This window comes from Macaca fascicularis, chromosome 6 (assembly GCF_037993035.2).
Source record: "Macaca fascicularis isolate 582-1 chromosome 6, T2T-MFA8v1.1".
In the NCBI taxonomy this organism is placed as follows: Eukaryota; Metazoa; Chordata; class Mammalia; order Primates; family Cercopithecidae; genus Macaca; species Macaca fascicularis.
The window spans coordinates 112,973,658-112,998,955 of NC_088380.1; the positions used below are offsets into that span (position 1 = coordinate 112,973,658).

At 34.8% G+C, this 25,298-nt stretch overlaps 1 pseudogene; it reads right to left on the reverse strand.

The window, feature by feature from the left end:
• Positions 1-1,904: 1,904 nt before the first annotated feature.
• LOC141406972 (uncharacterized) overlaps positions 1,905-25,298 on the reverse strand; it is a 42,501-nt pseudogene continuing 19,107 nt past the window's right edge.

Below are 25,298 nucleotides of genomic sequence, written 5' to 3' on the forward strand. Positions count from 1 at the left end.
CACCTGACACATAGAAGATGCTCTATAAGTAAATATCAATTAATGGAATTAATTTTGCAAACTTTAGTAACCTATAAGATGGGTTTAACTTTGCAACACCGGTCTAAAGACTGGAACTTCTGGGACCACCTCTCGAGTTTCTTCCCTGATCTAAGGCTTCTGCCATTATTTATACAGGTCTCTTGCTAGAGCAGTATGCTGAGTTACCTGAGATCTGTAAACTGTATTTCCCACAGTGCTACTTCTATGTCAGATGCCCCTTTCTTACCCTAGAGAAGGGAACTTGGTGAGTACAATTAGAAACCAGAACTAACCATTTTACATATTAACCTTTTTCAATTATCCCAGTATCCCTGTGGGGCAGGCACTCATCTCATGTTTGGAAAATAAGACACAGAGAGGTTAAGAAACTTAATACAAGTTTGTGCACTGAATAGGTGGCAGAGCAAGAATGAGGATCAGCTATTTTCATACTTTTTCATGCTGAGGCATAGCAGCCACCCAGATAATCCCTGCAGCATTCCATGGCTCATAAGAGAAGGCACTCTCAGTGCATGGTAGGGGCGGTCAACTGGAGAGGCATGGTAGACTTGCAAAATTTTATTTAATGAGGGGTGGATAAGAGTGTCTAGAGTTAAATATGTCACTAAATTTCAGAGTCCTGTTAACTCCAGCACTTGCAAGTAAAGAGAATAGACATCTGTGCTTTGCCTGCTCATCAAGCACCACTCACTCCCCTCTCCTTCTGGGAACCCCCTGCTTTCCCATTCTCAGTTTTGTGTCTCTCCTGTGGGTGTATGTCAATCAGAGCCGTTCTAACACCATGATTGGCTCAGCAGTGGGCACATGACCTTTTCTGAGCCAGTGGCATGCTTGAGCCTTCAGGTGGAAATACCAGAGTGAAGACTCTCAAATTTTCCCCCTGGATCTGCACCTAGAAGTATGTGGCCCCAGATTGACAGAATCTGCTGAGATGGTTCAACTGTAAGAGGCGATCCTAATTTGGAAAGAAGCCAACACTAAAATAAAGATTCTATGACCTAATGGTGCCTTGTGTCTGTATCTGGAGAGACCTGACTTGCTGATACTAAGCAAGACAGTATATTATCTTCCTTCCTTCTCCTTTCCTTTCCCCTTTTTCTTTCTTCCTCCCTCTTCCTCCTCTTCCTCTTCTTCCTCTTCTTCTTATTCCTCTTTTCAACTGCTCCCTTCTCTCTTTCTTTCTTAAGCCAGTATTGCTTACATTTTCTGTTATTTGAGTTCCAAAGAATCCTATCAGATATAATTCATCTCATTTAAAGATCTCAACAACTCTATAAGACAGTATAGGCAGGGCAGGACAGAAATTAGAGGCATTGAATTTATAATAAAAATTTACAAAACTTAAATTTTCTTATAATCAGGAAAATTATTACAACAGTACCATCTTCAGTTGGCAGAACAGTGTTTTTGTTTGTTTGGGTTTTTTTTTTTTTTTTTTTTTTTTTTTTTTTTGTTGTTGTTGTTGTTGTTTTCAATATTTTAGGCTGGGACCTAAAGAAGCTAGCTGCTGCTACATTTTAGTGGCTGACTGCTAAACTGGCTTCATTTTCCTTTCTTTCTTTTGTCTTGTTTATTGTTCTTCTTTTCACTTCAAAAGGTGTGAGCTGTGTTGAGAGTAAAATGATAAGGTCAAGAGCAAAGGTACAGGAGATTGACAGAGCCTTTTGCATGTGTTTTAAAGGGTAAAAGGGGAAAGCCTGCAGGTAAACTACCCAAAGTGTATTGAATTTTAATCTCTTTCACTGTTTATGTAAAAGAAAACATGACTTTACAAATCTGGATTTTAAGTTCCATAGCAATTATTCTTTTTTCCCTTTTGAAATATGTTTTCATAAGGTACTTTTTATTATTTTTGTTTTGGAGGCTCACTACACCACAGCAGAATAGCAGCGGAAGAGCAGCAGAACAGGATAGACTCCCATTTGACTGGGCAGGAAACTGAAGCTCAGAAAAATGAACTGAACTCCTTAATATCTTATGACAAATAAGTCATAGAACAGTATAACAATTCTGGGTTGTTTATATTTATCTTAATGCAATAATATTCCATGCTGCCTTCAGCCTGTCTTAAAATCAATCAGGGAAGCCTGACTCAGGTAGTGGTTTGGTGAGTGGTAGTCTATTTCAGTGGTTCCCAAACTTGAATGCATATCAGAATACTCTGGAGGCCTTGCTAAAACAGGGCTGATCTCCACTCCCAGGATTCCTGAGTCAGTAAATCTGGAATGAATCTCAGTAATCTGCATTTCTAACAAGTTTCCAGGTAATGCTGGGATGCTAGCTTGGTGTCCACACTTGGAAAACTGCTAGTCTGTTGGACAGAATGACTTCAAATAAAGGAGCAGCAGATGCCAGAGAAATAATACAGAAGCTGGAGACTGACCACAGTCCACACCGCCAAGCTGAAGAGCAGCTTTCATAGACAGAGAACAACATATGCAGCTTCCATTTATTGGGTACTTACCGGAGGCAGGCATTGTATTAAAAGCTCTACACAACTATCCTATTTAATGTTGCCTCTCTCTAGTATGAATTTGCTTATGTCTAATGAGATGTGAGAACCAGCTCAATGTTTTGCCACATTCTCCACATTTGCAGGGTTTCTCTCCAGTGCGAATTCTCTCATGATTAGTCAGGTCTGAGAAGCACTTAAAGGTTTTGCCACATTCTTCACATTTGTAAGGTCTCTTTTCCATATGAATTTTCTTGTGGTTAATCAGGGTTGAGGGGTGGGTGAAGGCTTTGCCACATTCTTCACTGATGTAGGGTTTCTCTACAGTATGAATTTTCTTATGTTTACTAAGGACTGAGAACCACTTAAAAGCTTTTCCATGTTCATTACATTCATAGAGTTTATCTCCAGTATGAATTATCTTATGTTTAGCAAGGTCTGAGAACCACCTACAGGCTTTGTTACATTCTTCACATTTTTAGGGTTTCTCTCCAGTATGAATTCTCTTATGAATAGTAAGGTCTGAGAAGCACTTAAAGGCTTTGCCACATTCTTCACATTTGTAGCGTCTGTCTCCAGTATGATTTCTCTAGTGTTTAAGAAGGGTTGAGGAACAGGTAAAAGTTTTGTCACATTTTTCACATTTGTAGGGTTTCTCTCCAGTATGAACTCTTATGTTTAGTAAGGTTTGAGAACTTTTTAAAGGCTTTGCCACGTTCTTCACATTTGTAGCATCTCTCTGCAGTATGAATTCTCTTTTGTCTAATAAAATCTGAGAACAACCTATAGTCTTTGCCATATTCTTCACATTTGTAGCATTTCTCTGCTAAAAAATTTATGTTCAGTGAAGACTGAGCACAACTTAAAAACTTTGCCACATTTATTACATTGACAGGTTTTTCTATGCATAGTTGACAAACATCAGTAAAGGCCATTATAACTGCTTTTCTGCCCCCTTGCACAGATGGATCCTTATATAAGCAATATTAAGCTGAGACTGCTGCAGAGTGGGGCTAGAGCCTAGTTACAAAAATAATTTTCAAGTCAACTGCCAAGACCAATATTGATGAACACATGAGCCTTTCTGTCGAGAAACTATTGTGACTACTTTTGGACTCCTTGGTAACATTTGGTAGCAGGCTCAAGGCCAAACTAGACTCTAACCAAGCCCTTCAGGAAATGGGGGTGTTTCCAGGTTTGAATCCAGAAACACAGTTAATGAATCTATCACCTGGGTATGGGTCCTCACTCTCAAAATTACCCCCCTAGGTCTTGGACTCCATGAGGGATTCACAACCTGCAGCCTAAATACTAAAACTTCCACAAAGACTTTGGTCTGTGGAAGAATGCAGAATTATTGTTGTCGTGGAGTAATATAAGCAGTTGATCTCCTGTTCTGCCACCTTGCTAACATCATTTCAACAATGCCATTAAAAAAAAGATAAAAGCCATATAATTCTAGCCCTACAGCATTTGCTACTTTAATCAGATATTTTGAATAAAACTAATTAAATATTTGCCAGAAAATTTATTTCATATGGATTGAATGCACATAAGGAAATGTTTAAAGCAATTGTTTTAAGCATGAAAAATTGATATTTAGACAATTAATGCATCTATATGACAGACCTGGAGTAGTTACTGTGTGCTGCTAAGGTTTCTACCTCTAGATGCAAGAAAGGGTACCCTTGTGCTTTCTGTTTGTCTAGTTGTGGCAAGATTGAATGAGGAATATGGGGAATAAACATGGAAAGAGAATTTCTGCAACTCAGGAATAACCTTGGAAACAGTGAAGAGACTGTTTTACTCCAAAGGAGAACCCAAAATTTGAGTTTATGTGAGAAGTGTTAGAAGATGTCCCCTACCACCCACATCTGGTAGATTATAACAAAACTAATTAAAAGCAAGCCAGGAAGGAAGGAAAAAAAGGAAGAAGGGAAGGAAGGAGGAATCAGGTGGGAGGGTTAGGGTTAGGGTTAGGAGGCAGAAAGGAAGAAAAGAAAAAGACTTCCAGTTTTAAGGTATTACATTAGAGATAATATGTCAATTACGGTATTATCAGACCATATACAATAGACAAAAATTGACCTAACATCAATATTTCTCCAATTTTAAATAATTTAAAAACTAGGAGTCATGCATATGCCATGAGTATCAAACTTAGTGTTTGCTTGAAGAAAGTATTCAATAAATGCTTTTCCTGCACCTAAATCTCCCTTTATCTTTATCCATCCATCATATTATCCATTTGAGGGTGTTTTCTTTTCTTTTCTTTTCTTTTTTTTTTTTTTTGACAGTAGAGATCTTAGTCATCTTTAAAGAAGACCGCATCTATCTCCTTATCTTTGTTACTTACAGATAGACTACCTCTTGAACTCCTGACCTACTCACCAGATGTATTAAAATGTTAATGTATATTCTCCACTAGTATTTTATTATCACTTTATCCATGATTATCTGTGGTCACCTCATCTTATTAAACATATTGGGTAGCATGATAGGAATCTTGGAATTTTTTTTTCCCTAAGCGTACCATTTCTAACTACTTCAAAGGAGATACTTCATGGCTAGTGTTCAATGATATGCTTTTACTAGCCAATTCAAATCATTTTAAAAGGCAGGTTTTCTATGAAAACTTCACAAACTAGTTTTAATAAACTTACATAAGCCTGTTATTCAAAATCATTAATATTTTATTAAGTTGATGGAATATCAGTTCTAGTTTATTAACATGCTCTCTGAGATCAACTAGTTATACTCACCTAGGTATTATAATTTACTTCTTTAGTACTATATTAAATTTACTAAACCTTATAAAATGCTCTGAGCTTCTTAAAGAAGCCTTAACTACAAATTATATAGCTAAAACCCAGCAAATTATAATTACATTTGAAAGAAAATTTTAGCTTTGCATTAATCAAATATCCTTTATAAAGATTTTTTTAAAAAATAAAACCATTATAGAAAAGAGGAAACCAAAATCTCTCAAACACATGTGAAAAATATATCCACTCATTTAGTAATCCAAGAAATGCAAATTAAAACTCAATTAGATTTCATTTAAAAACTACCAGATTAACCTTGAAACAAATCAGAAACTGCCAATTGCAGGTGAAAATGTAGATAAAATATGCACAAACTAGTACATTTGAGGACATTAAGTAGAACATTTTAAGTTATTTATATTCTGTAATGCATCAATTCAATTTTATGTACATGTAATCCAGAATAGTATTTGTTCATGTGTACCAGAATACATGTACAGATGTATTCTTGGCAGTTTTTTTTTTCTTTCAAATTAGTCTAAAACTGGTTATGTTCACCAAGCTTAGGATGAGTAAATTTCGTTATAGTCAAGCAACACAAAAATGTAGATTATAAAAACAAATAGTGGTATTCAAGAATATGAAATTACTTTACAATGTATAACACAAGAAGCAAGGTACATAATTATGCATAGTATGGGTTAAAACCAAGCAAACCAAGGCAGTGTTTTGAAATGGTGAATGCATATTAAAATAAATAATATAAGCAAAATATTATCACAGAGATGAAAGTGATTATTTCTGCAGAAAGTAGTATTTGGTAGAGGGACACACAGAAGATTTAAGGGCACTAGAAATGTTCCCCTTTTTAAAAAGGTGACAGTTAAATGGATTTTTATCAATACTTAACTAAGCTACACATACATTTTATTTATTCTTGTGTGCCTATAATACTTCTCAGAATAGTAAAAATCAATCTAACTTGCATTTTACGTAACACAATATAGAACAAAAAAAGAAGTCAGGGGAGATTGAAATGAAATCAAAACAAATTAAGAATATAGAGAAAAAATTGGTTGGTTTGTTTTCCCGGGATCTCAATAAAGCATCTATTAGCTATATCTTCCTTGGCTTAGTTCAAATTTATAAAAGGCTTAACAAATGACTTCTATAATAAAGAGACAAGACACCTGAATAGCCACAGCACAGACAATTTAATTGGATTTCATTAAGATTGATTATATTGGCATATATAGTTATATAATGTGGCATATGATACTCAGACTATCAGGCTAGTAAATGACTTCAGTATTGACCGTGACTTTTGGAAATTAGGTGATTAGTGATTTAAAAGAAAATGGAAATAAAGTAAAAGAAACTGGAAGACAAGTAAAGGAGTACTTGGAAAATTTCTGTGCAGTCATTGTAAGATATTAATCTTTACCATTTTTTTCTATCACTTAGGTTATGTTCTAATTCTTTTAAATGAGTTTAGACATTGCACAGGTGTTCAAATACTCTTTTTTATACTATCCATAAAAGACTTTTAAAAATATTATTATTCCTGGAGCCCAAATTACTGGTACTCTTTTCTTTGTATTAGTTTTATAGGTATTGTTCCACAGATAATCAGTGTCTACCAACCAAACAAAGGCTTCCTTAGAAATCCATGAATGATTCATTCCTAAATGAAGAAACAATTTATCTTTAAAATACTATAAATAAAATTCAAAGTGACATTTAAGTCAATTTGTCTTTTAAACTTGTTTAAGCCACTGCAATTTGTAAATTTCTTGTGGAATAACTATATCTAAAGGAAGAAGTCATTATACTGTAAACCTTTTGCAAAGCATCAATTGAGAAAAGGTGTGTCCTTCATGTAGCACATGTAATCCATTTCCTACATACACTTAGAGCAAATAACACATGTTAGTATACATAAGCTGTGGTAATTTTTTTTCTATAAGTTAAATTCATGCTAGCTCTCTTAATCAGAAAAATGTTCTATTACAACATGCACACACACACAGAGAAAGATATTATTCAACTGTATGGTGGAATGAATAATGCAAATAGTCTTATGTAAAAGACACTTATAAATGCCAAATAAAAGCATTATAAATATCCTCTTAATTGCCTGAATGAGCTCACAAGAGAGTAATAGAAATCTCCAGGGATCAAAAATGAAGAAGCTAAAAATTAAAATGGTTAGTTGAAAGTGAACTTGTGTCTAAACTGGGAATTTGAACTAACCTATGTATTCTAGAATTTTGATCTTGATGATTGCATGGATATAGAAATTGAGGGCTTAGTGGGGGTAGGGCGTGAGGATTCCATAAAGAAGTCAAAAATCAGAACTGAAATTGAAATGCCAGAATAATGCCAGAAGAGGGATATCATAAGAAAAAAAGTATGCCTATTGTGAGCTCCAGATGGAGAATATCTACCCATGCAATTACAACCAAAGATCTGCTTTTTCATGAGTTTATTGTCTAAATTTATACTTTGAAGACACTTGGGATGTCAAGCAGGAACAAAGGCAACTTAGCAGTAAAATGATTATACAAAATTCCTACATATAAAGCATATCAAATATTGATACACAGTATAAAATAAGTTCAGACAAAAGTAAATATGCTACAACAAAGGAAAATGAGAAGCTTAGACACCCAGCATCTTTGGAAAATGGAATCTTTGGATATAGAATATAAAATATATGTCAAAAAATTTAGTGGAATAAAGATAAAAATAAAAATGTAAAAAGGAAGAAAAGATGAGAAACAAGACCCCCAAAACAAATAGGCATATTATTTAAATTATCAAAAAGAACCTCTGGAAATTACAAACAGGATTATTCATATCATACATGCAATGGATAGATTAAATAGCTTAGGTAGAGATAATGGAAACATTAGTAAGCTCAAACATGCATCAGAAGAGATTACCTAGATTGGCACAGATAGAAGAAATTTGAAAATTTTGAAAAATGATATTAAAAATCATTGAATATAGGCAGATAAAAGAAAGAAATGGTATCCAAATAGGAAGAGAGAAAGTCAAAGTAACTCTGTTTGTAGATGACATAATTTTATATCTAGAAAACCTCATAGTCTTGGGCCAAAAGCTCTATCAGCTGATAAAAAACTTCAGCAAAATTTCAGGATATAAAATCAGTGCACAAATCTCACTGACATTCCTCTACACCAACAACAGCCAAGCCAAGATCCAAACCAAAAAGGCAATCCCATTCACAATTACCACAAAAATTATAAACTACCTGGGAATACAGCTAACTATGGAGGTGAATGATCTCTGCAATGAGAATTACAAAACACTCCTCAAAGAAATCAGAGAAGACAGAAACAGATGGAAAACATCCCATGCTCATTGATAGGAAGAATCCATATCATTAAAATGGTCATACTGCCCAAAGCAATGTACAGATTCAGTGCTATTTCTATAAAATTAACAATGCCATTTTTCACAGAACTATGAAAAAACATTATTTAAAAACTCATACGGAATCAAAAAAAGAAAAAAGAGTCCGAATAGCCAAGGCAATCCTAAGGGAAAAAAAAACAAAAAAACAAAAAAAACAGGGAGGCATTACGTTACCTGACTTCAACTTATCCTACAGGGCTACAGTAATGAAAACAGCATGATACTAGCACAAAAACAGGCACCCAGACCAATGAAACAGAACAGAGAGCCCAGAAATAAGGCCACACACCTGCCACCATCTGGTCTTTCACAAAACTGACAAAAGCAATGGGGAAAAGACTCCCTATTGAATAAATGGTGCTGGTATAACTCACTAGTCATATACAGAAAATTGAAGATGGACCTCTTCCTTACATCATACACAAAAATAAATTGAAGGTGGATTTAAAACTTAAATATAAATCCCAAAACTATAAAAATCCTGGAAGACAACCTAGGCAATACCGTCCTGGACATAGAAATGGGCAAAGATTTTATGACAAGACCCCAAAAGCAAGTATAACAAAAGCAAAAGTTGACAAATGGGATCTAATTAAACTTAAAAGCCTCTGCGTTTCAAAAGAAACTATCAACATAGTAAACAGAAAACCTGCAGAATGAGAGAAAATTTTTGCAAACTTTGCATCTGACAAAGGTCTAATATCCAGCATCTGTAAGAAATTTACAAGGAAAAAAACATTAAAGTGTGAGCAAAGGACATGAACAGACACTTTTCAAAAGAAGACACGCATGCAGCCAATAAGCAAATGAAAAAAAAGCTGAATGTCACTGATCATTAGAGAAATACGAATCAAAACCACAATGAGATATCATCTCACACCAGTTTGAAAGGCTATTATTTAAAAGTTAAAAAATAACAGATGCTGGTGAGGTTGTAGAGAAAAGGGAACACTTAATTCACTGTTGGTAGGAGTGTAAATTAGCCTAACCATTGTGGAAAGCAGTATGGCGATTCCTCAAAGAGCTAAAAGCAGAACTCCATTCAACCCAGCAATCCCATTACTGGGTATTTACCCAGAGAAATACAAACCATTCTACCATAAAGACACATGCACAGGTATGTTTACTGCAACACTATTCACAATAGCAAAAACATGGAATTGACCGACATGTCCATCAATGGGAGACTGGATAAAAAAATGTGGTACCTATACACTATGAAATACAATGCATCCGTAAAGAAGAATGAGATCATGTTTTTTTGCAGAAATATGGATGGAGTTGGAGCTTTTATCCTTAGCAAACTAATGCAGGAACAGAAAACCAAATACTGCATATTCTCACTTGTAAGTGGGAGCTAAATGATGAGAACTTAAGAACACAAAGAAAGAAACAACAGACACTGGTATCTATTTCAGGGTGGAAGGTGGGAGGAGGGAAAGGAGCAGAAAAGATAACTATTGGGTACTGGAATTAATACCTGAGTGATGAAGTAATCTATACAAGAAACACCTGTGACACAAGTTTACTTATATAACAAACCTTCACATGTACCTCAAACCTAAAAGTTTTTTTTAAGAAAAGAATACTAACAGTAGTTTCAGAAAAATAGACAAAAAAATGAACAGAGTATTTAAAGAGAGTAATAATTTTCTAGAACTGGTAGAAGATAATGATATATAATATATAAAAAAGTACAATGAATACCTGACAAACATTTATATGAATGGAAATAAAACTTCAAAGAAGTACCAAAGACAAAAACAAGATTTTAAATTAGCCATAACAGAAAGGTAGTTACGCAGAAATGTGTGATGATTAGATTGGCAGAAGACTATCAATAACAAAAATAGACAATAACAAGAACAGCGGAAAAAACTCTTAAAAATGCAGAGAAACTACAACTGCCCATTCAGAATTTTATACACATTTAATATTCTTTTAAGAATAAAATGTTAAATGGTAGTAATTTAGACACTGATTGAAAGTTAATTAACCCTTACTAAATAAAGGTTCAAAGTATTTGCTTCATAAGAAATGTAAACTAAAATAAAAGAAGAATCAAAATATGAAATGGAATGGTGAGGAAAGGTATTGGTAAATATGAATTCAATCTAAAAATAATATAGAATGTAAACAATATCCAAAAATGTTGGGAATGGTATGTAATATGTAAGTAAAATATTAGACAAAACATGCAAGAAAGAAACAGTTCTTAGAAATTCCACTGTTCAGGCTGGGCATGGTGGCTTATGCCTGTAATCCCAGCACTTTGGGAGGCCGAGGTGGACGGATCATTTGAGGTCAGGAGTTCGAGCCCAGCCTGGCCAATATAGTGAAACCTCATCTCTGCTAAAAGTACAAAAATTAGCTGGGTGTGATGGTGCACACCGGTAATCCCAGCTACGCGGGAGGCTGAGGCAGGAGAATCGCTTGAACCCTGGAGGCAGAGGTTGCAGTGAGCCGAGATCCTGCCACTGCACTCCAGCCTGGGTGACAGAGTGAGTCTCCATCTCAAAAAAAAAAAAAAAAAAAAAATTCCCATGTCCGAGGGCCTCCCATACTTTTTGAGATTAATAGAACTACTGGTGAATTTAGATGTATAGATAGATACACACATAAACACGCACACATATATAAAATGTAAGTGTGTTAAGCATAAATACCTACAATTTAAAAAAAATTTGATTACATAGTTTAAATACCATTAGAAGAGAGAAAAAAGAATACAAAAACATCAAACCCAAAGAAGGCAGTAAAGAATATTAAGAACATATTAAGAACAAAACAGGGTCACAGGATGCTACAAAATATAGTTCTTTTTTCCTTTCCCCCCCCTTTTTTTTTCTTTTGGTTGGAGACAGGGGCTCACTTTGTTGCCCAGGCTAGAGTGCATGGTGCCATCTCAGCTCACTACTATCTCTCCCTCTGGCTCAAGGGATCCTTCCACCTCAGCTTCCCAAGTAGATGGGACCACAGAAGTGTGCCACCACAACCAGCTAATTTTTAGTATATTTGTAGAGAGAGGGATTCTCCATTTTGCCCTGGATGGTCTTGAACTCTTGAGCTCAAGAGATTCACCTGCCTCAGCCTCCCAAAATGCTGGGATTACAGGTATGAGCCACTGTGCTTAGCCCAAAATAAAGTTTTGATAATACATTAAAAGGATTCATAATTGTGATAAATGCAAATAGTTTACAGTTACTAGTTAAAAGGCAAAAATCATAGAATTAAAAAGAAACCAGCATTTTGCTATTTGTAAACATAAACCATAATGGCAAAGACTGACTGAAACTAAATAGACAAAATTGTGCTAATTAAATCTTGATGAAGACAAGTGATATAGCCAGATTAAAACTAGACACAGTGTAATTTTAGGTAGAATCATCACATTATAATAACATACACAATTTGGGGCACTCGTTATAAATGTTATTAGCATATGATCTTTGAATCTCTTGATTTTTTTTATATATGTAACTAATGTAGTTCCAAAACACATAAAGAAAAAATAGACATAATTCAATAAGATATTGATAAATTAGGCATCAAGCTCACTAGTATCAAATAAATAAATAAAATTGGCCACATACTAAAAATTAAAACAAGACTCAGGGATTATGAAGGACTTGTTTAACAGACCACATTTTGCTATCAAAATTCCATTAAGTTAAAAATGTATAACAAGATGACTGGGAAAAATATTTTCAAAAGCAAACATGAAAAGTAGTAGAATAACTTGTGGTTCAAAGTAAAATAGTGTAATTGGAGAATTCACCACATGATTTTAATTTTTATAAAACAAAAGAAACTGTTAGCAAATTAGGAATAGATGTGAGTTTTCCAAATTTAATTGCATGTATCTTCCAAAAATCCATCAACAAACAGTCACGAACTGATTAAAGTGTTCTTTTAAAAACAGGAGTGAAAAGACATGGTTGTATGTTTTCATTACTGTTTTTCAATATTTTATTTGAGGACATATCTAGTGCAAAAGGACAAGAAAAAGGAATAAAAATAATAAATAGAAAAGAAACCTCTAATTATTTACAGATATTTTTAGAAAATAATTAGACTATAGACAAATTGTTGGAATCCATTAGGTCAATGTGTAACAAACTGTATCATTGTTATGCAAATAAATTATTGGTCAATCAACCAGAAGCAAAAACAGAGGCAATATAATAGAAGAAAAATAGCATTTAGAAAAGAAGTGGCAATATTAAATTTTTATGAATATCTGAATTACATATGCAAGATACTTTTGAAGAACAATATAACATTTTATGGATGGGCATCACAGAAAACCAAGAGGAAGAAAGAAGCAGGAGAAAGAGAGGTTTTCTATGTCATGAATGTAAACACCCTAAATCTTGTTTTAGGAAAGATTTTTAAAACCACACTCCTAAGTAAAAAGAAGGAGAATAAAACCTGATAAATATGACCATGTTTCTATGTTTCTATAAATAGCAAATAAAGAAGAAAAAATTACCAAGAAACTATGAGAAGGTATTTGCACAAACATAAAAACATAAAAACTTTTGGTGTTCGTGTATTAATAGGTAAGTATCCCAAATATAACAAGTGATGTATTCAATAAAGACAGATGTACTTCCTCCACAACATAGCAATTCTTTCCCTAGGTATATGCCCAAAAGAAAGATCTGCTTATGTGCGGAAGTAGACATGCATAGCAATATTATAGCAACATTGTTTACAAGACTGAAAGAAATGGGAGAAAACCAAAATGTCCAATGCCAGAAAAAGTTTTGATGGAAATGTGATGTAATAGTATAATGAAATAGTAATAATTAATAAAAATTATGAAGTTAGCTATCAACAAAGATGAATGCAATCAAGTTATTAACAGAAATAACAAATTGTTCAAAACAATTATTATAATTATTTTGTACCTCTTTTACAATCTTATTTTAAAACCTATAATACAAAATTATAAATGTTTATAGATACATACATGTGTTTTAAAAATTTAAAAATATGTATGGAAATGATAGATCTAATGATAATTTCCTTTGTGCAGGGAAGAATGAAGAGGAAAGGAAATGAGATAGGGTGTACTAAAAGACTTTCAATATTTTAGGTGCTGTATATCTTAAGCTAGTTGGTGGAAGGTGAATGTGTATAATTTTTGTATACTCTGGCATTTCTTGAAAAATTAGTCATATAAAATAGAATGTTTTTTAACTTAAAAATCATTAATGTCAACTTAGGGAGAAAATGATTTTTTAAAAAATCAGAAATGACAGTATTTATTTACATTATAATAAAATTCTATGATGTATCTAATAATAGAATGAAGAGATTTACATCTGCCTCTGTAGTCTCTTTGCTGTCAAATTGTAGTGATGACAGAAACTGAATATTGCCTGATATCTGAACCATAATGAGCATGATTTTGAGTTTAAAAAGGTAACACTCTGGGTTTTTAAATATAAAATTATTGGTGATTATAATGCTTTTCAAATCAATATTAAAGTTAAATAGGAATATTTATTTAGAAACAACATATTTCCAACTAAGTGTTTACTCTTAACTCTAGACTTGTCCAATATTCAATTTAATAAAGTATATCCACTACTTATGAATGATGTATCTGAGATCATCTTTAACCATTGTCTGCTTTATAATATATGTTCCCCCATGGGTATTATCTCTGTGCAACTCTTTTGATTTATGGAGAAAATAGAATATTATACACTGTTGTTTTCAGAAAAGCTAAATCTAGCATAGAGCAAATGATTTAGCAGAAAATATTACTACCACTAAAAATAAGTATACCTGCCTAAAGTATTTTTTATTATTTGCCCAAGTTGTCATTTTTAATCTCTTGCAGTACCACCACCACCCCAACAATCCTCTCCAACCGTACACACACACACACACACACTCCAGACTTGACACTTTCCTGCAGTCTGTATCCCATGTTCTACATTACCCATCCATAATTTCCTTTTCTACAAGAATGGATAACCAATTCTCAAGTCCATCATCTCACTATCTACAAGGACCACCTTCTCCACTAATTCTAAATCTCAATTGCAATGATTACTTTATTTGCTATCCTTACTAGATCTTTTATAATCTTATTGGGAACTTAAGACCAACAAATGATTTTGTTTTTCATTCTTTTCTCTTCACACCCAAATTTTTAGAATAAGTTATATATATATATATATATATATATATATATATATATATATATATCTCCCATTTATTCTCTTTAATTCTATAACCACCCTCCTATCAAACCTAAATCCCAACACTTTACTGGAAACGTTCTCATAAATCAATCAACATCGTGTCACCAAATCCAATGAATGTTTTTCATTCTATGTATTCCTAGAATTATCAAAATTATTAAACATAAACAACCTTATATAAATGTATAGCCCAGTGACAATTTTAATGGCACAATACATTTTTGTATATCACTTTTTCTCAGAATGCTATATCCTTATTTTGTCCACTAAATCACAACTTTCATGGTCATCTCTTTTATACTGTTTTTCCAGGAATTGGGTTGGTGTCAAAATAATTGTCATTTTTGCCATTGAATATAATAGCAAAAACCACAATTATTTTGGCACCAACCTAACATATAATGACTTCTACAATTTAAGTAAATATTGGCTGCTATGTTTACCATTCGTTGAGTTTTTTTGATTTCTGTGATACTGCAATTTCCTGATTTTCCTCCTATTCCAATGGGTCGTCCTCCTCTGTCTCCCTATAGACTCTTCCTCCTGTACTGGATCATTAATGGCCATAAAAGATAGAATTCCTTAGAGCTTTACCCCAAATTATCTTTTTCCCTTAGGCTGCTCTTTCTACTTAGATTATATTATTTGCCCTAATAACTTCAGTTATGAACAAAATGCTATGAACATCAACATTTTAATGTCTAATCTGAACTTTCCTTCTGAGGCATCTCCATTTTGATGGCTTAGACGAATATTTACTTATTTTTAAAAGGCTTGTATCTACCTCCAAACCCCTTCCTTCTCTACAAATCTGGTCAAAGTATAATTGGGTAGAACTTCAAAAGAATGTTAGCTACATGCCTTTAAAAGGCTTAACGTATTTATAATTTTTGAATGACACATTTCCAATAATTTTAAAATGTAAGAAAATTTCAAAGAATTCTTAAAGCAATAATCATATATAGATACATTGTAAAAAGTTACCTAGTATAGTTTATGAAAACTTGGAACATCCTAGTCCTCATTATTATGTATTTGGCACACACAGACTGGAAAATAATAAAAAAATTAGACATATAGAAAAAATATGCTAAAGTGTACAACGTGCATTGTTAACTGAAAAAGCAGTGTTCAAATGAGTTTACGTTAATTATAAGAACAGTGAAATTTTCTGTACATACAAAGTGATATATAAATATAGCAGTGAAGAGAGAAATATGGTGATAGACAAAAGTAGATGATAGATACAAATCTGATTTGTTTTAACAACTGTTTCTACATTTATGCATTGTACTCCGTACACCACTGTAGTCATTATACATTAGGTACTCCTTACACAGCTATAGTTTTTTTTTTTTTTCAATGAACACAGGAAAATCAGTCATTTACTTTTAATATAAAGCTATTTTGTTTGAGCAAAAGAATGTTACCCCTCAACTGAATACTCAATTTATAAAATGCATCAAGAAGTTAATGAGTTTTTACTTTGTGAAATATTTTTCTAATTTCTCTGTGGTTTAAAAGACAAATAAGAGAGGATCCTTTTCCTTTCCCTCTTGAACCAACACTGAAGAAGCAGTTTGTTTCTTTTACACATGAATGTAGATCTGATGCCAAAAACTTTTGATTATTAATATGAATCAAATGTACCCTCAACAGTCAAAGGAACACTGCATTGTGAATATCAAAATAAAATAGTACTTTATTATATGCAGGCAATTATGAAATTGAAGATGACAACTCATTTATGTGTATGTGTCTGTAATATTTTTTGAGAAAAATCATTGCTTACTTTGTTAGAATCATTTTGACCGCTACCATATACAGTCTATATATGAAATTTTCTAAATTGGATTACTCATACTGACACATTGATATGTTTTAAAAATATTTTCTCATCCTTTGCCCTCTATTAATTTAATGAGATTTTCTAGTCTTCTGAAATTAACTAGTTGAGTATAATTTTAAATAATTCATTTCAAATTTACTCACAAAAGTCATAATTGTGACATTAACAGAGATGATCATAATAAAGGTGCTATGTTTGTGGGGGAATTTTCTTTTTTTTTTTTTTTTTTTGTCTTTCTTGAAAGATGACCAACTTCAGAAAAAAAGAATCAGGTACAGCTACCATAATCGCATGTATCCAGACATTCACAGTATGTTTACCCATGCTCCTTTCTTTTTTTTTTTTTTTTTTTTTTTTTTTTTTTGAGGCGGAGTCTTGCTCTGTCACCCAGGCTGGAGTGCAGTGGCCGGATCTCAGCTCACTGCAAGCTCCGCCTCCCGGGTTTACACCATTCTTCTGCCTCAGCCTCCCAAGTAGCTGGGACTACAGGCGCCCGCCACCGCGCCCGGCTAGTTTTTTTGTATTTTTAGTAGAGATGGGGTTTCACCGTGTTAGCCAGGATGGTCTCGATCTCCTGACCTCGTGATCCACCCGCCTTGGCCTCCCAAAGTGCTGGGATTACAGGCTTGAGCCACCGCGCCAGGCCATACCCATGCTCCTTTCTATAGGCTCATTCAGACTAGCATTACTTGAAGCAAAAATCTGTATTCTGCATTGAAAGTCAGTGATAGGGAACTAATGTCAAATTTGGTCTAAATTTCTCTTTTCTCTATCTCTTTGATTTCTCCTCTTACTGCATATATGACATGATTGAATGTTTTTCTTGATTTTAAATTAGCTTATGGGGATCTCCTCTTGCTTGTGTCATTCAATAATAAATGATAAAAATATTCACCTACCTAGCACAAGAAGGACAAGCTTTACCCACAACAGTCACTGTTTATTGCTACTTGTGTTAAAATCCGATCTCTGAGCGCATCAGCGCTGTTATCATTCCTACTAATTATCTTATGTTGAATGCATTTTTAATGATTCCAGACTTTTCTTCTAAGCAGATGTTCCTTGAATAGTTTCACTTACTTTTTTCTAGTATTAGACTGCTTAAATAAGTTGGCACCAATTTGTTAGGTTATAAAACTAGGTACTTTGCTGGAACCAATTTTATATTAGCATAAAACTTCAGCATACTCAGCCCTGAGTGTTTCCCCATGGAAAGGAAGTAGCCTTTCTTACCATTTTATTGCTTCATTCATCAGCGTTTTATTTGGAAACTGAAGTTTCTTTCTGTGAGTGTCTTTTTCTATGCTAATAAGCTACAAGCCAGTGTTGCCCAAGAATTGTGTAGCCCTTCAGGGTTAATTTCAGAAGCAAAGTAATTCAATTCCCCAGCAATTCCCTGGAAAAGATAAGTACAGGACAGGATTAGTGCAGACATAAAAGCAAGCTTTGAATATTCCTTCTGAGGTAGCTACTCACATATTTATCTCTACCCTTAAACCTTAATTACAAAGAATGTTAGAAATAATGGCAATATCATCATTTATACTTGTTGCTAGAGTCACAGTATATACGCTGTAAAAGCTCTGTTGCGAGGTAACCCAAGTTGGTTCTTTACCTCAGAGGTGAGATAATTGTCTACCTACTCAAACTAATTATTGACCATTATATAATTTACACTTTAAAAGAAAATACAAAGTCTCACAATAGTCCACAATATTGATGAAAAATGCACCTATTTTCACCATTAACACCGTATCAAGTTTTTATGATTAAATTTAATATTATCTCCATCTCTTCCATATTTTCCTCTCTTTCATAATAACTAAAGTGGGGTTATTAAGGTAAAAGAAATATTATACTCCTTGTAAATTTTATGAAATAAAGAGAGGGCCATTTGCCCTTTGATCTGTGGTCTCTCACATAGTGCCACCATATTGTAGATACATCACATATACAGGCCAAACACTAGAAATAGTTTACTTCTATGTCACCTTTTACTATTACTACTTAAAATAAATGTGAAAATTTCATTAAGTAAGCTATATTTTCTTTTTACTGTGAAATAGTCCTATTTGTGTGTGTGTGTGTGCGTGTGTATGTATGTGTTGAAATTTTCCTTTCAGACATGAAGCATTATTTTTCAGATGACAGAAAAAAAAGTCAAAACCTCCAAACAAGGCACAAACTCCCTTTATGTCAGATTAAGATATCCATGAGAATATAGTTCTATTTAATACAATATTATAATAGTAAACTACACTTTAAGAAAATAATACATTATCACCTTTGACTTTAATGAGTCTAAAATGTGATGTTTGTTGAGGTATTAACTGTGCCTCACTTCCAATATTCTAAAATTAACAGTGAATGTTCAATACAAATATGGCATAAAACAGATGTACCACCTCCCCTGGTCATCCTTCAGTGATCTCATCATTTGGTTTTCAAAACAATGATATCATAATATACACGTTTGATACAAGTGCCATCACAGATGTGGCATCACAAATCTGCCATGAGGACACTACCTAATTTTTTCTTCTATTCTTTAATACTGTCATATTATTCAAATAATTAAATCACATAAGATCATATCTGCTTACAAATGAAGAGCATCTTCCTAACCCTCTCATATCATTTAAGTTAGATGTCTTATGTCTTTTAATTAAGCTGTAGGCTATTAGTCAATTGGGCTTTTATCCAAAATTGGTAAGGGGAAACTTTTTTTAGAACCCTAATATTTTTAAAGTTTTACTACAGAGAATAAAAATACACGAAAGTGGGGAGAATAATGAAGCCCATGTACCCATAATCTAGTAAATTATTTTCTAATTGCTGCTGTAAAAAAATTACTATAAACTTTGTGAGTTCGAACAACACAAATTTATTGGTCTCACTGGGCTAAAATTATAATGACAGCTACATTCCCATTGTGGATGCTCTAGAGGAGAGTCTGTTTTCTTGTCTTCCCAGCTGCTAGAGGCTCTCTGTATATTCTTTGGCTTACTGTGCTGTTTCTCAAACTGCAAAGCCAGCAAATGTCAGACCAAGTCCTCTTCCTGCTGCCATCTCCCTGGTGTTCTCCCTTCTGCCTTGGTCATCCACATAAAAAAGACCCTTATGATTACACTAGTCCTACAGAAGTCATCCAGGATAACCTCCCCCATTTCAAGGTCAGTTGATCAGTTAATTTTTATCTGGAACCTTAATTCACCCTTGCCATATAACAAAATATGTTTACCTTTTTCTGACATTAGGGCCTGGACATCTTTGGCAGGGGAAAGAGGGTCAGTTTTCTGCCTTCTATACCTGTTATAATTACCAGCATTTTGAAATACTGTTTCATCTCTCCCTCTTATCCAAATCACAGACTTTTTTGTTTGTTTACTAGTTTTTTTTAAAATTTATTTATTATTATTATACTTTAAGTTGTAGGGTACATGTGCATAACGTGCAGGTTTGTTACATATGTACACTTGTGCCATGTTGGTGTGCTGCACCCATCAACTCGTCATTTACATCAGGTATAACTCCCAATGCAATCCCTCCCCCCTCCCCCCTCCCCATGATAGGCCCCAGTGTGTGATGTTCCCCTTCCTGAGTCCGAGTGATCTCATTGTTCAGTTCCCACCTATGAGTGAGAACATGCGGTGTTTGGTTTTCTGTTCTTGTGATAGTTTGCTAAGAATGATGGTTTCCAGCTGCATCCATGTCCGTACAAAGGACACAAACTCATCCTTTTTGATGGCTGCATAGTATTCCATGGTGTATATGTGCCGCATTTTCTTAATCCAATCTGTCACTGATGGACATTTGGGTTGATTCCAAGTCTTTGCTATTGTGAATAGTGCTGCAATAAACATACGTGTGCATGTGTCTTTATAGCAGCATAATTTATAATCCTTTGGGTATATACCCAGTAATGGGATGGCTGGGTCATGTGGTACATCTAGTTCTAGATCCTTGAGGAATCGCCATACTGTTTTCCATAATGGTTGAACTAGTTTACAATCCTACCAACAGTGTAAAAGTGTTCCTATTTCTCCACATCCTCTCCAGCACCTGTTGTTTCCTGACTTTTTAATGATGGCCATTCTAACTGGTGTGAGATGGTATCTCATTGTGGTTTTGATTTGCATTTCTCTGATGGCCAGTGATGATGAGCATTTTTTCATGTGTCTGTTGGCTGTATGAATGTCTTCTTTTGAGAAATGTCTGTTCATATCCTTTGCCCACTTTTTGATGAGGTTGTTTGTTTTTTTCTTGTAAATTTGTTTGAGTTCTTTGTAGGTTCTGGATATTAGCCCTTTGTCAGATGAGTAGATTGCAAAAATTTTCTCCCATTCTGTAGGTTGCCTGTTCACTCTGATGGTAGTTTCTTTTGCTGTGCAGAAGCTCTTTAGTTTAATGAGATCCCATTTGTCAATTTTGGCTTTTGCTGCCGTTGCTTTTGGTGTTTTAGACATGAAGTCTTTGCCCATGCCTATGTCCTGAATGGTACTACCTAGGTTTTCCTCTAGGATTTTTATGGTATTAGGTCTAACATTTAAGTCTCTAATCCACCTTGAATTAATTTTCGTATAGGGAGTAAGGAAAGGATCCAGTTTCAGCTTTCTACTTATGGCTAGCCAATTTTCCCAGCACCATTTATTAAATAGGGAATCCTTTCCCCATTTCTTGTTTCTCTCAGGTTTGTCAAATATCAGATGGCTGTAGATGTGTGGTATTACTTCTGAGGACTCTGTTCTGTTCCATTGGTCTATATCTCTGTTTTGGTACCAGTACCATGCTGTTTTGGTTACTGTAGCCTTGTAGTATAGTTTGAAGTCAGGTAGCATGATGCCTCCAACTTTGTTCCTTTGACTTAGGATTGTCTTGGAGATGCGGGCTCTTTTTTGGTTCCATATGAACTTTAAAGCAGTTTTTTCCAATTCTGTGAAGAAACTCATTGGTAGCTTGATGGGGATGGCATTGAATCTATAAATTACCTTGGGCAGTATGGCCATTTTCACGATATTGATTCTTCCTATCCATGAGCATGGTATGTTCTTCCATTTGTTTGTGTCCTCTTTTATTTCACTGAGCAGTGGTTTGTAGTTCTCCTTGAAGAGGTCCTTTACATCCCTTGTAAGTTGGATTCCTAGGTATTTGATTCTCTTTGAAGCAATTCTGAATGGAAGTTCATTCCTGATTTGGCTCTCTGTTTGTCTGTTACTGGTGTATAAGAATGCTTGTGATTTTTGCACATTAATTTTGTATCCTGAGACTTTGCTGAAGTTGCTTATCAGCTTAAGGAGATTTTGGGCTGAGACAATGGGGTTTTCTAAATATACAATCATGTCGTCTGCAAACAGGGACAGTTTGACTTCTTCTTTTCCTAACTGAATACCCTTGATTTCTTTCTCTTGCCTAATTGCCCTAGCCAGAACTTCCAGCACTATGTTGAATAGGAGTGGTGAGAGAGGGCATCCCTGTCTTGTGCCGGTTTTCAAAGGGAATTTTTCCAGTTTTTGCCCATTCAGTATGATATTGGCTGTGGATTTGTCATAAATAGCTCTTATGATTTTGAGGTACGTTCCATCAATACCGAATTTATTGAGCGTTTTTAGCATGAAGGGCTGTTGAATTTTGTCAAAAGCCTTTTCTGCATCTATTGAGATAATCATGTGGTTCTTGTCTTTGGTTCTGTTTATATGCTGGATTACGTTTATTGATTTGCGAATGTTGAACCAGCCTTGCATCCCAGGGATGAAGCCCACTTGATCATGGTGGATAAGCTTTTTGATGTGTCGCTGAATCCGGTTTGCCAGTATTTTATTGAGGATTTTTGCATCGATGTTCATCAGGGATATTGGTCTAAAATTCTCTTTTTTTGTTGTGTCTCTGCCAGGCTTTGGGATCAGGATGATGTTGGCCTCATAAAATGAGTTAGGGAGGATTCCCTCTTTTTCTATTGATTGGAATAGTTTCAGAAGGAATGGTACCAACTCCTCCTTGTACCTCTGGTAGAATTCAGCTGTGAATCCATCTGGTCCTGGAGTTTTTTTGGTTGGTAGGCTATTAATTATTGCCTCAATTTCAGAGCCTGCTATTGGTCTATTCAGGGATTCAACTTCTTCCTGGTTTAGTCTTGGAAGAGTGTAAGTGTCCAGGAAATTATCCATTTCTTCTAGATTTTCCAGTTGATTTGCGTAGAGGTGTTTATAGTATTCTCTGATGGTAGTTTGTATTTCTGTGGGGTCGGTGGTGATATCCCCTTTATCATTTTTAATTGCGTCGATTTGATTCTTCTCTCTTTTCTTCTTTATTAGTCTTGCTAGTGGTCTGTCAATTTTGTTGATCTTTTCAAAAAACCAACTCCTGGATTCATTGATTTTTTGGAGAGTTTTTTGTGTCTCTATCTCCTTCAGTTCTGCTCTGATCTTAGTTATTTCTTGCCTTCTGCTAGCTTTCGAATGTGTTTGCTCTTGCTTCTCTAGTTCTTTTAATTGCGATGTTAGAGTGTCAATTTTAGATCTTTCCTGCTTTCTCTTGTGGGCATTTAGTGCTATAAATTTCCCTCTACACACTGCTTTAAATGTGTCCCAGAGATTCTGGTATGTTGTATCTTTGTTCTCATTGGTTTCAAAGAACATCTTTATTTCTGCCTTCATTTCGTTATGTACCCAGTAGTCATTCAGGAGCAGGTTGTTCAGTTTCCATGTAGTTGAGCGGTTTTGATTGAGTTTCTTAGTCCTGAGTTCTAGTTTGATTGCACTGTGGTCTGAGAGACAGTTTGTTATAATTTCTGTTCTTGTACATTTGCTGAGGAGTGCTTTACTTCCAATTATGTGGTCGATTTTGGAGTAAGTACGATGTGGTGCTGAGAAGAATGTATATTCTGTTGATTTGGGGTGGAGAGTTCTATAGATGTCTATTAGGTCTGCTTGCTGTAGAGATGAGTTCAATTCCTGGATATCCTTGTTAACTTTCTGTCTCGTTGATCTGTCTAATGTTGACAGTGGAGTGTTGAAGTCTCCCATTATTATTGTATGGGAGTCTAAGTCTCTTTGTAAGTCTCTAAGGACTTGCTTGATGAATCTGGGTGCTCCTGTATTGGGTGCATATATATTTAGGATAGTTAGCTCTTCCTGTTGAATTGATCCCTTTACCATTATGTAATGGCCTTCTTTGTCTCTTTTGATCTTTGATGGTTTAAAGTCTGTTTTATCAGAGACTAGTATTGCAACCCCCGCTTTTTTTTTGTTCTCCATTTGCTTGGTAAATCTTCCTCCATCCCTTTATTTTGAGCCTATGTGTGTCTCTGCGTGTGAGATGGGTCTCCTGAATACAGCAGACTGATGGGTCTTGACTCTTTATCCAGTTTGCCAGTCTGTGTCTTTTAATTGGAGCATTTAGTCCATTTACATTTAAGGTTAAGATTGTTATGTGTGAGCTTGATCCTGCCATTATGATATTAACTGGTTATTTTGCTCATTAGTTGATGCAGTTTCTTCCTAGCCTCGATGGTCTTTACATTTTGGCATGTTTTTGCAATGGCTGGTACCGGTTGTTTCTTTCCATGTTTAGTGCTTCCTTCAGGGTCTCTTGTAAGGCAGGCCTAGTGGTGACAAAATCTCTAAGCATTTGCTTATCTGTAAAGGATTTTATTTCTCCTTCACTTATGAAACTTAGTTGGCTGGATATGAAATTCTGGGTTTAAAATTCTTTTCTTTAAGAGTGTTGAATATTGGCCCCCACTCTCTTCTGGCTTGGAGAGTTTCTGCCGAGAGATCTGCTGTTAGTCTGATGGGCTTCCCTTTGTGGGTAACCCGACCTTTCTCTCTGGCTGCCCTTAAGATTTTTTCCTTCATTTCAACTTTGGTGAATCTGGCAATTATGTGTCTTGGAGTTGCTCTTCTCGAGGAGTATCTTTGTGGCATTCTCTGTATTTCCTGGATTTGAATGTTGGCCTGCCCTACTAGGTTGGGGAAGTTCTCCTGGATGATATCCTGAAGAGTGTTTTCCAACTTGGTTCCATTTTCCCCCTCACTTTCAGGCACCCCAATCAGACGTAGATTTGGTCTTTTTACATAATCCCATACTTCTTGCAGGCTTTGTTCATTTCTTTTTCTTCTTTTTTCTTTTGGTTTCTCTTCTCGCTTCATTTCATTCATTTGATCCTCAATCGCAGATACTCTTTCTTCCAGTTGATCGAGTCGGTTACTGAAGCTTGTGCATTTGTCACGTATTTCTCGTGTCATGGTTTTCATCTCTTTCATTTCGTTTATGACCTTCTCTGCATTAATTACTCTAGCCATCAATTCTTCCACTTTTTTTTCAAGATTTTTAGTTTCTTTGCACTGGGTACGTAATTCCTCCTTTAGCTCTGAGAAATTTGATGGACTGAAGCCTTTTTGTCTCATCTCGTCAAAGTCATTCTCTGTCCAGCTTTGATCCGTTGCTGACGATGAGCTGCGCTCCTTTGCCGGGGGAGATGCGCTCTTATTTTTTGAATTTCCAGCTTTTCTGCCCTGCTTTTTCCCCAT